Here is a 12,408-nt window from a genome sequence, read left to right on the forward strand (position 1 = left end):
TTCTGTCCAGTTACAGCTGCTGACAAGAGACGCCTTGAGCTCAGTGCTGAAACTGCTAGCGAATTCACGCCATTGGTATTAGCCAATAGCGTGAATGGGATACAGGTCACGTGTGTGAATGCCGGTGGATTCTGCAATGCTGACATAGTTGCTTCTTTCTCTTGTGATCCAGACCTCGAGCACAGCAGACGTCTTTTTGGGAGGCAGGGCCTCTGGCTTTGCGTTTCATGACGGGCCATCGACATCAATTAACATAAACCGCCTCCCCTTCTGTTGCCTATTTCAATTGTCCTCCTAGACTGGACTAAACCTGTTTAACTTCCGACCCTAGGCACGCCCCTTGTATACCATAAATTGAAATATATTCTCTGTATTTTACCTAATTTCCTGTTCTGTTATTTAACGGCAGCCCTGGATGCCCACCGACAAGTCATGATCGCTCGACATCCTGTACATTGTCGTCGTAAGCAGAATACAACCACCAATATAACCACCTTCTTCCCTATCCCTGCGCCTGCACAGGAGGAAGACATTCACGGCTAACAACATGCTAGAACGCCATATTGGTCGGGCACATTTCTATATCTACAGTGACATTTTTTTAGGTTCAACATTTCTTGACGTTGTGGACTTTTTCTTGAACATAAAAAATTCAGAAAATGCATTCTTATACAAGTGTAGGTGACATTAACGTCAAAGAGGCCACAAATTAGAATCTCGCGTAATAAGCAAAATGTTCTGTCACTTTTATAGCTATTTACTACATTTCGAAAACAATCACACTGTCGTGATAATTTGTTTGGAGGCGATTAATCCTTTATACTACAAAAGCAGCAGCGTTCTTCGTCAAAAGAACTGACACTACCTGCTGACTTTTTTAAAGTCTTATCACTGTTATTAGGGAATATACCTTTGATATCGAAAGTGAAAAAAATGAAAGTATGGTACAATTGCTCTCGAAAAGGATGACTCAAATCAGCACGACCGCCACTATGATACGTAAAGCTTCAATATTTTGCCCAAATGCAGCGCAAGCAAGACGACCTAAACAATATTCATAATAACTCCGAGCGTTTTACGACTTACTAAAATGCAGCTTAAAATTTAACGAACAATTCAAATCCATCCAAGCTCATTGTGTTGTCGATCATCACTGAAGATTCAGCAACACCCACGTATGGATGATGTATGGTGTAGATAGGCATGCTAAATTATAACAGATGCTATTTGTGTTTTCCTGCGCATTTGAAGAAAAGTTAAAAGTAGTTTTTCTCTTTTTCTTGCAGGGACGACAAATCAGTTTCAATGTTTCATGTTTCCGATACGTTTATATGTTAGTCTCGAGGTGACGGTTTAAAGAACCTATGCCGCAGACACACACACACACACACACACACACACACACACACACACACACACACACATCAATGCACATTCACCACCCATTGATAAGAACACTCACGTGAACGACTGTGCAAACACAAAAAAAACGGATATTAATTAGGGTTTGTTTACCGATTCATAATAGCGTCGTCTTTCATCTTTTCGATGTTTTCTCAGTGACAGCTATTCAAAAGCTAACAGTGGGAGTGGCCGTATCGTCATAGACATTACTCTAAATGTTACCGGTCGTCATAGATTGTAATTGCCGAACCTCTTAAAGTACCCCAGTTGCCTTTTCATTTATCTTTTCCTCCCAGTAATGGTTGCCTACGGCAACAAGACCAAAAAAAAAAGTATGCAAAGCCCTTTCAACTAACGTTCTCCGATGTACTACTGGGCATAAAAGTCGGCGCAGCCCGGCTTCCACTCAGCAGAAAAATAATTTCATTCAAGTTGCAGTGTGCAAAACGCCGGTGGCGTGCGCTCCGCAATAATCCGCTCTCTTTACTGCCCGACGGCCGACAGCTGGCCAAGACAGAGCTCGTAAACAGCCGCCGTTACGTTAATTGCGTACAGAAGCTGTAGGCCGCCTGCTCCGATACACTTTACATTGCCCACTCGACAACAGCGAAATTCTCTCTCTCTCTAGTAACGAGGCGTTACTCTCGTCCCGTGGTGCTTTTTACTTCTACGTAAATGGAAACAGCTATCGCAGCAACGATTTACTCGGACGAACAATCATAAAACTGGGAACTTCTGTAGATATGTGGCACACTGGACCGACAGGCTGTCCGGCGTTCTCCTCAATGGACGATACTGTCCTTGTCTCTGAGGAGACAGCTCTCCTTGCACCGTTTCATTTATACGGCGCTTGCGAATTACGTGCAACGCTTGTTAATGAGCGGCTGGAATACTGTATCGCGCGAGCTGTCACAGTGCTTTGGCACCTGCTTATGCAACCAGAGACGTACTGCACTCAGCGGAGTGGAATAACGAGATCCGAAAGGAAAATAGTCACGAGACATGCGTGAAAATATATTTCTCCCAATACCACACACACACACACGCGCACACACACACACACACACACACACACACACACAGTTACTGTTTGTTGTATTTCAGGCTTTCGCCTCTAGGCTTCCAGCCACTCCATTACTTTACTTTTCCGTGTCCAGATCAAATTTTATTTTTCCAATAGTTAGCCACCGCTACGGCTTTGTCGTTGCCTTGTAGCAGGTCACTAAAACTGCAGGGCTCCGGCAGTAGTCGGCACATGAGCAAATGTGCCTCGTCTTGTAACTCTCCGCATCCGCAAACAACGTCGTCATCGTTAGTCAGCAGTCCCCACTTGCACACATTAGTTTTGCATCTGGGTACACCAGCCCTCAGCCTATTTAGTGTTCTCCACACTGTGTAAGGAAGTTTGTTTCCAGGTGCCATTTACTCTTTTGGTATTATCTCCAGTGCGGTTTGTTCATTCTCCCATTTACGGACTCGATTATCTTCCTGTGAACCGTCAAGGATCTTGGTTCTTGCGATAAAGCTATTTCTAGACTTGAGCCTCCGAGCCTGAGTGACGTGCCCATTCAGTGGGTGTCGAGAATCTGTTTCTTTCTTTGTTCTCTCAGCGTCTGCTGCCACCTGCCTTCTGATCTTGGGTGGGGCAATTCCAGCAAGTAGGTACAAATTACCCTTTCGTGTGGGTCTGAGACAGCCTGTAACAATTAGCATTGTCTCATTTACACTTACATCAACCTGTTTAGCATGTGCAGATGCTTCCCATACTGGCGCTGCATAGTCTGCTGCAGAAACACACAGAGCAAGTGCTGATGTTCTCAGTACTGATGGTTGAGCTCCCCATTCATAGTTTGTCAGCCTGCGGATGATGTTATTCCTGGAGCAGACTTTAGCCTTGGTGTTTTGGCAATGCTGCTTGAAGGAAAGCGTTCTGTCAAGTACAACCCCAAGGTATTTAGGTGTTGGACAGTGCTTTAGCTTCTTACCTTGCCATGTAACGTCGAACTCAACTCCAGCATCTCTATTGCGCAGATGGAAAGCACATACTTGGGTTTTGTCAGGGTTTGGCTTGAGGTGATTGGCGTCGTAGTATTGAGCCAGTTCTTCAAGCGCTCTAGAGAGATTTCCAGATGTTGCATCAAAATTGGACCCCTGAACCACCACAGCTGTGTCATCAGCATATACGAACAGTCTTGCATCTTGAGGTATAGGTTGGTCATTAGTGTACACATTATAAAGGATGGGAGAAAGTACACTTCCTTGTGGTAAGCCATTCTTCTGCAGTCGCCATCTATTGTTCTTACCATTTAGGGAGACATAAAATCTTCGATTCTGCAGAAGACTACCAATAACCATCGTCAACCTACAGTCCCCTGTGAGATGATATAATTTGCGCAATAGCTTTCTGTGGTTCACCGTGTCGTATGCAGCAGTAAGATCTATGAAAGCTGCTCCAGTTATTAATTTTTTTTCAAACCCATCTTCTATATGTTGCGTCAGATTAAACCGGCTTGTTTCTTTATGAGCTTTCCATCTATAGTTTCTGCCACCCGGTTGAGAATCATCCGCTCCAGTATCTTATAGAGATGGCATAGAAGTGACACTGGTCTGTAACTTTTGGGGTCCTTTATCTCCTTGCCAGGTTTTAGTAAAGCCATCACTCTCGCCTGCCGCCATAGTTTTGGAATATTCAGCTCTTTAATACAGGTGTTCATCATTTGTAGTTACCAGTTTCGAACTTTGGGCCCAAACTGTTTTATCTGCTCCGTTCTAAGGTCATCAGTTCCAACAGCCTTATTCAGTTTCATACTCTGAATGGCGTCTTCCAGTTCGGTTGCTGTGAATGAAGCATTGAGGAGTCCGTAATCTTTTTGTTCATGGGGTATAACTCTTTCCCTTTCTGTTTTCCCTTTGGTTTTCCCATTCTTCAGAAGTTGGCTAGCAATCTGATTTGCTGTTACCCCGTTGTTCTTCTGCTGGTGGTCAGTTAGATCTCCACTTAAGTTTTTCAGCAATTTCCATGCACGTCTGCTGTTTTGTTTCATGTCAAGATTCTCGACTAGTTTGCACCACCGTGACCTCTTATCCTCAGCAATAGCCTGCATTAGTTCCTCCCCAGCCTCCATCGTATCTTCGCTGAAGGGGTCCTGAGTGAAAAGCTTTTTGTACCTGTCAAGTAAGACCTTGCTCCTGGCGGTCAGACCGTGGATGTACTGGGCACGGCAACCCCTTGGGATGTTTTTCCTTGAGATCCTTTTCACAAGATCGATAAATCTACCATACTCATCTGGTCGAGGAGGGATTTTCTCAATCTCTTCATCCAATTGCTCTTTAATTTCTGCCAGGCTGCCTTTTTGAAATTAAACCGTCTTCGGCAAGGCACCTGCTCTGGTTTAACCATGGCATTCACAACACAAATGACGGGTCTGTGTTGTGTACTTGGGATAGGTTCTTCAACAAGCTTCATGCACTGTGCTGCCAACTTCCTACTCACAAAGATGTTGTCAGGATTATATCCCCTTCTCCATCTTCTGCTGTTGAACGATGCTGGCTGTTTTGGGTCATGAATGAGTTGTAGGTCATTAGTGTCAGCCCAGGATTCAAGCTGTACACCATTCTCATCAGTCTCATTATATCCCCATGCTTCACCATGGCCGTTGAAATCGCCCATGACAAAATTATTATGATCATATGTAAAATTGTTTGGTTCATGGAAAACAAAGTCCACATCTGGTGGTTTGTACACCGACGTCACAGAGAACTTCTCAGCGCGAATGGTAAGTACTTCAATGTTATTTACTTCTGTCATTGCGGCTGATGTTACGTTGAGCCCGGGTCTGATGAAAATCGCAGTCCCATACTTGTCGTGAGGTCTTTCAGTGGCCAAATCCATTCCTGCAATTTTAGGTCTGTGGCTGGTGGTTCCCTGGTGTGTTTCCTGCACCAACAATACGTCGCATTTATGCTTATGGCAAATGTCTGCTAATAAAACACTCTTATAACTAGAGAACCCCTCAATATTTATCGAGATCGTCACAAGGGGTGGTCTTGATAAAGGCCGTTGCATCTTGATGTTAATTTGGTTTTTGACTTTAACTTGATCTGGTGTTAGAAGGATTAGCCGGTGAAATTTTTCACCGTTTCCAGGGTACGCCCGATTGTGCCTGTCTTCAGTCTTTAGGCTCACAATCTTCTAGGAGGCTCCTTCTTTGTACCCCAGCCACTCCATTAATAGAAGTTTCATGTACTATTCCATTTGGAAACAATAGAATTCACTTTACGTGGGCTCCTCTCGTTTTCTTAAATTATAAGTGTTACTAGCCAACTTTATGTGAGCTACACTCTTTTTTCTGAAACTATAAAAGTTCCTCGCCAAAAGTATTTAACAAATGCGAAAAACTTTTCATAGTATAACGTGGTCATATACCTATGAATAAATATTCTGTTCAGATATAAAATGCTGTAATAGGTAAAATCTTATCAGTGCTGTATGTTACAATGTTACTTTTCTACACACCAATAATCAGTAAGTAAAATCGAATTAAGAAGTATTATCAAACAACAAATTAAAAACGTTTTGAAACATAAGCTATTGGCAACTAACTGAAGTTTCCATTTTCAAGTCAAGAAACATTTTTAATAAATTGAAGGACAACGGTCAAGTAATATACGTTACATACCGTGTTTTGCAACATTACAGTTGTAAAAGACAGTATTTCACCTATACGAGGGCCGTTTGGAAATTCCGTGCAAAAATAAAAACTACTTACGTGTTTGGGGTAAACCTTTTTTATTTTTCGACATAGTTTCCTTTTAGACTTATGCACTTCGTCCAACGCTGTTCTAATTTGTTGATCCCTTCCGAATAATAGGAATTGTCCAAGTCTGAAAAATAGCTATTAGTTACTGCAATCACCTCCTCGTTTGAAGAAAATCTTTGTTCCGCCAGCCATTTCTTCAAATTGGGGAACAAACAGTAGTCCGAGGGAGTCAAGTCTGGAGAATAGGGGGATGCGAAACGAGTTGGAATCCTATTTCCATTAATTTTGCGACCACAACTGTTGAAGTGTGTGCTGGTGCATTGTCGTGATGGAAAAGGACAAAATGGTTCAAGTGGCTCTGAGCACTATGGGACTCAACTTCTGAGGTCATCAGTCCCCTAGAACTTAGAACTACTTAAACCTAACTAACCTAACGACATCATACACGTCCATGCCCGAGGCAGGATTCGAACCTGCGACTGTAGCGGTCGCGCGGTTCCAGACTGTAGCGCCTCGAAAAGGACATTTTTGCGGTCCAACGCCGGCGTTTTTCTTGCAGCTCGGTTTTCAAAAGGTCCAATAAAGATGAATAATATTCACCTGTAATAGTTGTACTCTTTTCCAGATAGTCGATGAGGATTATCCCTTGCGAATCCCAAAAGACAGTCGCCATAACCTTTCCGGTCGAAGGAATGGTCTGCCCCTTTTTTGGTGCAGATTCACCCTTGGTAACCCATTATTTAGATCGTTGTTTGGTCAAGCGTGAGCAATCGTGGAACCCATCTTGCGGATGGCTTTCTCGTGTCCAAATATTTATGCAAAATATTATGTACCCGTTCATTCGAGATGCCCACAGCACTTGCAATCTCATAAACCTTAACTAAACCTTAACTCTTCTGTCACCCATCACCATATCATGGATTTTATCAATGATTGTTGTTGTTGGTTGTTTTTCGGGGAAGGAGACCAGACAGCGAGATCAACGGTCTCATCGGATTGGGGAAGGATGGGGAAGGAAGTCGGCCGTGCCCTTTCGGAGGAACCATCCCGACATTTGCCTGGAGTGATTTAGGGAAATCACGGAAAACCGAAATCAGGATGGCCGACGTCCTCCCGAATGGAGTCGTAACCTACACAGGGCGTCCAGAACGTTCAGCATCACTGGTTATATGGCCACTCCGAAAATTTTGAAACCACTTATAAACTGTTCTAATCGAAGGTGCAGAGTCATCGTATTGTTTATCAAGGTCCTCTTTAATCTCCTGAGGCGTTTTGCCTTTCATAAAGTAATGTTTAATCACCACACGAAATCCTTTTTCGTCCATTTTTTGACAATCACTCGACTTCCTTGAGTCACGCGAATGCCAAACACAAAGAAATAGACCAATATGGCTGAAACTAGGTGTGCGTTCTTTCCAAAGATGCTACTAACTAAACATGACCTACATACGCGCCGGTGGTGCCATCTCTCGGACTTTGCACGGACTTTTCAAACGCCCCTCGTATAACTTGTATATTTGCGGACTGCGGAAAAAAGGCCGAAAAAAACAAAGAAAACTGTTCATTTGCAAATATAACATGTTCCATGGACGACGATCTTCTTCCGTTTCAAGGTAGGCTAGAGAGTTCCGAATAGTATCGTGTAACATGGCGGTGTGTAATGTAACAATGTCGTGCTTGAGAAACAAAGGGCTATAATAGTGGTTCGAATTCGAAGGGTTCGTCCACCCACACATGTAGCACCCTCGGCAAGACAATGCCAGAACACACATGAGCGCTGCGACATCTGCAACAATACGATGCATTGGGTTTATTGGCATCAATCGTCCTCCATACAGTCCCGACAGGGCTCCATCAGATTTTCGTCTGTTTTCAAAACTTAAAAGAACAGCTTTGAGGACTTCACTGTAACAGTGATGAAGTGGTGCAAGCAGAGGTGAGGTTTTGGCTCCGTCACCAAAGTCAAACAATAATTCGCCTCTAGTTGGGAAAATGTGTTCGTCGCCATGTTGATCAGTTGAGAAATAAATCTGTAGACATGAAGAATAAAGACATAGTAACGATTGTTTCCTTTAAAAAGCTGTAGCAGTTTTCACATAAAAAATTCGGAGGCATTACTTTTTAGCACGCCCTCGTATGTTTACAGTGTGCTTGAAGTCACTAAGTGCCCTCATCACGAATCATAGGGTGAGCTAGTTTTGCACGCCTATGATGGCAACACATGTTTGTTTCGTGAAAAGGGCAACGATAGAGCAGACAAAGTACAATTTCTTACACAATAAAAGTCAAAACTATTGAAAAACTGTGTTACTTAATCATCAAATATAGGCTACTAATGCCGTCACCTTACCTTCTACCTACGACCTACAACATACTGAGTATAATTTCCAAGAAGTACGTGCATGTTGTGTTGCTGTCCAGCAGGCGACGCTCAGATACATACGAATATTTACTAGATTCACATTTTAGTAGTTTATAAAATTGCCTCTTAACGAGCAAATAGTCGAACAAAGAGACATGTCGCATTTTCATTTGCAAAAAGAGCAGCAGGAAGCGCCGAAATAATTGTGAGATTCATGACAAACGGCTCTGTATGCGCTGGTCAACGGTTAATAACAATTACATGCTAATGATACGATTACGATACTAAAATGACAGTTCTGTCAGCGCAGGATGCGTGTTCGGTTAGCGGATTTATTTTTGCTCTAGGGTTGGTGGGAAGGGGGTGCGGCTTAGGATGGAGGGGCAGTCGGAAGCTTGCTTCCCCCCTCCCCCCCATCCCCCGTCCTTCACTTGATACGCTCTCGCACAGACACCACCTGGGCTTACACATAGTGGTCTTCAGTCTTGTGACTGGTTTGATGGGGCCCACCACGTCTTCCTCTCTTGTGCCTACCTACTTGCCTCAGGTAACACACCAAACGTTCGCAGTTATTTGATGCTTATATTCCTTATGTCTTCCACTGCAGGTTTCACCATCTACTCCTACCTCTAGTAGTATCGAAGTTACTCCTGATGTCCTCTCGTCCTGACCCTTCCTCTAGTCCATATTTTCGACGAATTCCTTTCCTCGTCGATTTTCCTGAGAACGTCCTCATTTCTTACTAACGCAACTAATTTTCAACATCCTTCTATACCATCACATCTCAAAATTTCGATTTTCTTCTTTTCCCGTTGTACCGTAGTTTCGAAATCTTTCACAGATTAAGGCCTAAGCTTAATACGTATTTCTTTTAGAGATAATTGTCTCTTGGCCTGTGCTGGCCTGCTACTTACATTCTCCTCGCATCGCCCATCAAGTGTAATTTTTTCTTCCAAAGCTGTAGAATTCTTTCAGTTAGTCTGAATTGGTTCAAATGGCTCTGAGCACTATGGGACTCAACTGCTGTGGTCATAAGTCCCCTAGAACTTAGAACTACTTAAACCTAACTAACCTAAGGACAGCACACAACACCCAGCCATCACGAGGCAGAGAAAATCCCTGACCCCGCCGGGAATCGAACCCGGGAACCCGGGCGTGGGAAGCGAGAACGCTACCGCACGACCACGAGATGCGGGCTCAGTTAGTCTGAATTGTCGACCCCAATTTTGATGTTACGTTTTTCGCTAACCTCATTCCTGCTACTCGTCAGTACTTTCGATTTTCTTTCGTTTACTCGTAGTCCATATTATTTGCTCATTAGACGGTCCTGTAAAACTACAGCAATATCCTTCAGTGAATCTTGTCACTGGCATTGCTCGGTGACGATGATGTTACGACGGTTGCTAGTTGTGTCTCTAGGTGATCCACCTATCGAATTGCTTCGCAGATCCATCAGTTTGTTTTGCCCTCTGTAACGCTACTGTTTTAGTAAAAGCAAATTCCTGAAATGAATCTCACTAACTGCCATCATTTCTAAAGGACCACCAGCAGTAAACGACAAAGGGATGACTGTAAACTGTGGGTTCATTCCGTCGGCCTGAAGGGGATAGACTTGCGTGACTCACCCAGATAGCGCACCGGTATAAATCAAGCTCAATTAGCCTAAGTATACGTTAATGCAGTCGCAGTTTCTGCAGTCGGTATAGGCAGTAACCTAGCAATCAATTTTGCAGCCGTCTTAACTGACTTCTTAGCAACGCATACTATACCAGAGCTGTCTCGCTTTCTTGACCGGTTGTCCAAGAAGTGAGCCTTACTTTTGCACATACGAAGTTGTTCTGGCAGAACCTAGTTCTGTGGTGGTGGTCGTTTAAACATCGATAACAGTGGACGCTGATTTGCACGGAATTCGCGCGCTTGAATCGTTCAAGCACAGAGCAGGGCTGATGTTCCGTTACGCCGCCATCTTGCTTACCTGTGCGGTGTGTGGAAGGGGTGTCTTTGTGCGCCAAACGCGACTCGACGCTTCCGGCCAGCTCGTGATGTCTGAAGACTAGGCCCCCCTTTCCCACGGCTATGCATACTTCTCCAGTGCACTTTATAAACCATTTGTATTAATAAATTAGTTTCTGTATTAGTTTCTCTGTAGGTTCCGCCTTGACCAAAGACAATTTTTCTTCTTTTTATCCCCGAACATGTTTCGCTGAAGTTACAGTATCTTCACAGTGTTTTTATTTGCTTCGTATCACATAACAGAAAAACTACTTTCTACTGCCTCAACATATACAATTCGCCATTTGAAAAAGAATTTTTTATACCTTGCTACACATGCTGTTCTTGTGCAGCTTTCTGTACATTTAAGTATACCTATTATTCTTTCACAAAATATCATCTGCAACAATAGAGGACTTCATTATGAAAATTAAACCTAGACAAATAAATGAACTAATTGATAGCACAATACAACAGTAATTATGTAATGACTACTACTCTGCTGTAGGGCCTACACAGTCTCATTATTGTTGTTGTTATTATATTATTGTTATTATTATTATTATTATTATTATTATTATTATTACTATTAGTGGCAGTGGTCAGCCGCAAAACAATGGCAGCCGAAAGTTTTAGAATCTCTGGCAGTTACGAAGTAAAAGAGTTCAGCGACCAAGTGATTTCCAAACTAAGTACAGTGCACACTTTTTAAGTTTTGTCAATTTTAAATGGTTGTGCAGGGTGTGGATGTGGCAAGTAACGCTAGGGAGAGGAATGTCCACCCTCAGTGTGGACAGTTGGATTTCTCCTCTGAGGTGCACTGGCGAAGCACTGAGAATTTCTATCATTATTCCTTAAAACAAAGTTGTTAGAACAAGCAGTATCAGTTGTTTTACTGACTCATTAGTTCGTGGGGTCATGAAACCCTTATAAAAATAAACATCATTATCTTTCGTTATTTTAAAAGTGAAACAGTTCAAAGATCTGAAGTTTAATTAGGTGGCCGGAAGGGAGGATGCAATCTAATATCTGATTGCACTCACGGTGGTGTCCTCAGATAGGTTGTGAACCACTAGTGAATCCTATGTGTTTACACTTACTTTTAGAGGTTTCCACACTGCCTTCTCTCTGAAACTGCAATTGCTACTTGCACTGTCTCACTGTTTACAAGATACGAAAACAAATGGTGAAGAGTTTACTCTCCCTGCCGGTCGGAGTGGCCGAGCGGTTCTAGGCGCTTCAGTCCGGAACCGCGCGACTGCTACGGTCGCAGGTTCAAATCCTGCCTCGGGCATGGATGTGTGTGATGTTCTTAGGTTAGTTAGGTTTAAGTAGTTCTAAGTTCTAGGGGACTGATGACCTCCGCTGTTAAGTCCCATAGTGCTCACAGCCATTTGAACCATTTTACTCTCCCTCTGTCTGCCTGTGTGTGTGTGTGTGTCTGTGTGGGTGTGTGTGTGTGTGTGTGTGTGTGTGTGTGTGTGTGTGTGTGTGTAACGTTTTCTGTATTTGTTAGTGTACTCTCGTGACACACTCGACTTCAGGAAAAGTGTGGCGCATTTCCCGACTCATCCTCGCCACATAATCTCGTCGTCTGCTCACGCTAAAGTTCAGTTGCGCCAGTTAATTTGACCAGAAGGCGTTCCCTTCCAGTGTCCTCTCGCCGTGAATTTTAATCACGTACTTCAGTCTTTCTTTCGTTGTCAAATATTAATGTGATACCGGCGGGGGTGACCGAGCGGTTCTAGGCGCTACAGTCTGGAACCGCGCGACCGCTACGGTCGCAGGCTAGAATCCTGCCTCGGGCATGGACGTGTGTGATGTCGTTAGGTTAGTTAGGTTTAAGTAGTTCTAAATTCTAGGGGACTGATGACGTCAGAAATTAAGTCC

General features: G+C 43.4%; 1 protein-coding gene across 1 annotated transcript in view; it reads left to right on the plus strand.

Annotated features, from left to right (window-relative positions):
• LOC126455987 (rap1 GTPase-activating protein 1-like) overlaps positions 1-12,408 on the plus strand; it is an 891,623-nt gene that overhangs the window by 405,040 nt on the left and 474,175 nt on the right. The gene's annotated exons all lie outside the window — the stretch shown is intronic.

Source organism: Schistocerca serialis, chromosome 2 (genome assembly GCF_023864345.2).
Source record: "Schistocerca serialis cubense isolate TAMUIC-IGC-003099 chromosome 2, iqSchSeri2.2, whole genome shotgun sequence".
Classification (NCBI taxonomy): Eukaryota; Metazoa; Arthropoda; class Insecta; order Orthoptera; family Acrididae; genus Schistocerca; species Schistocerca serialis.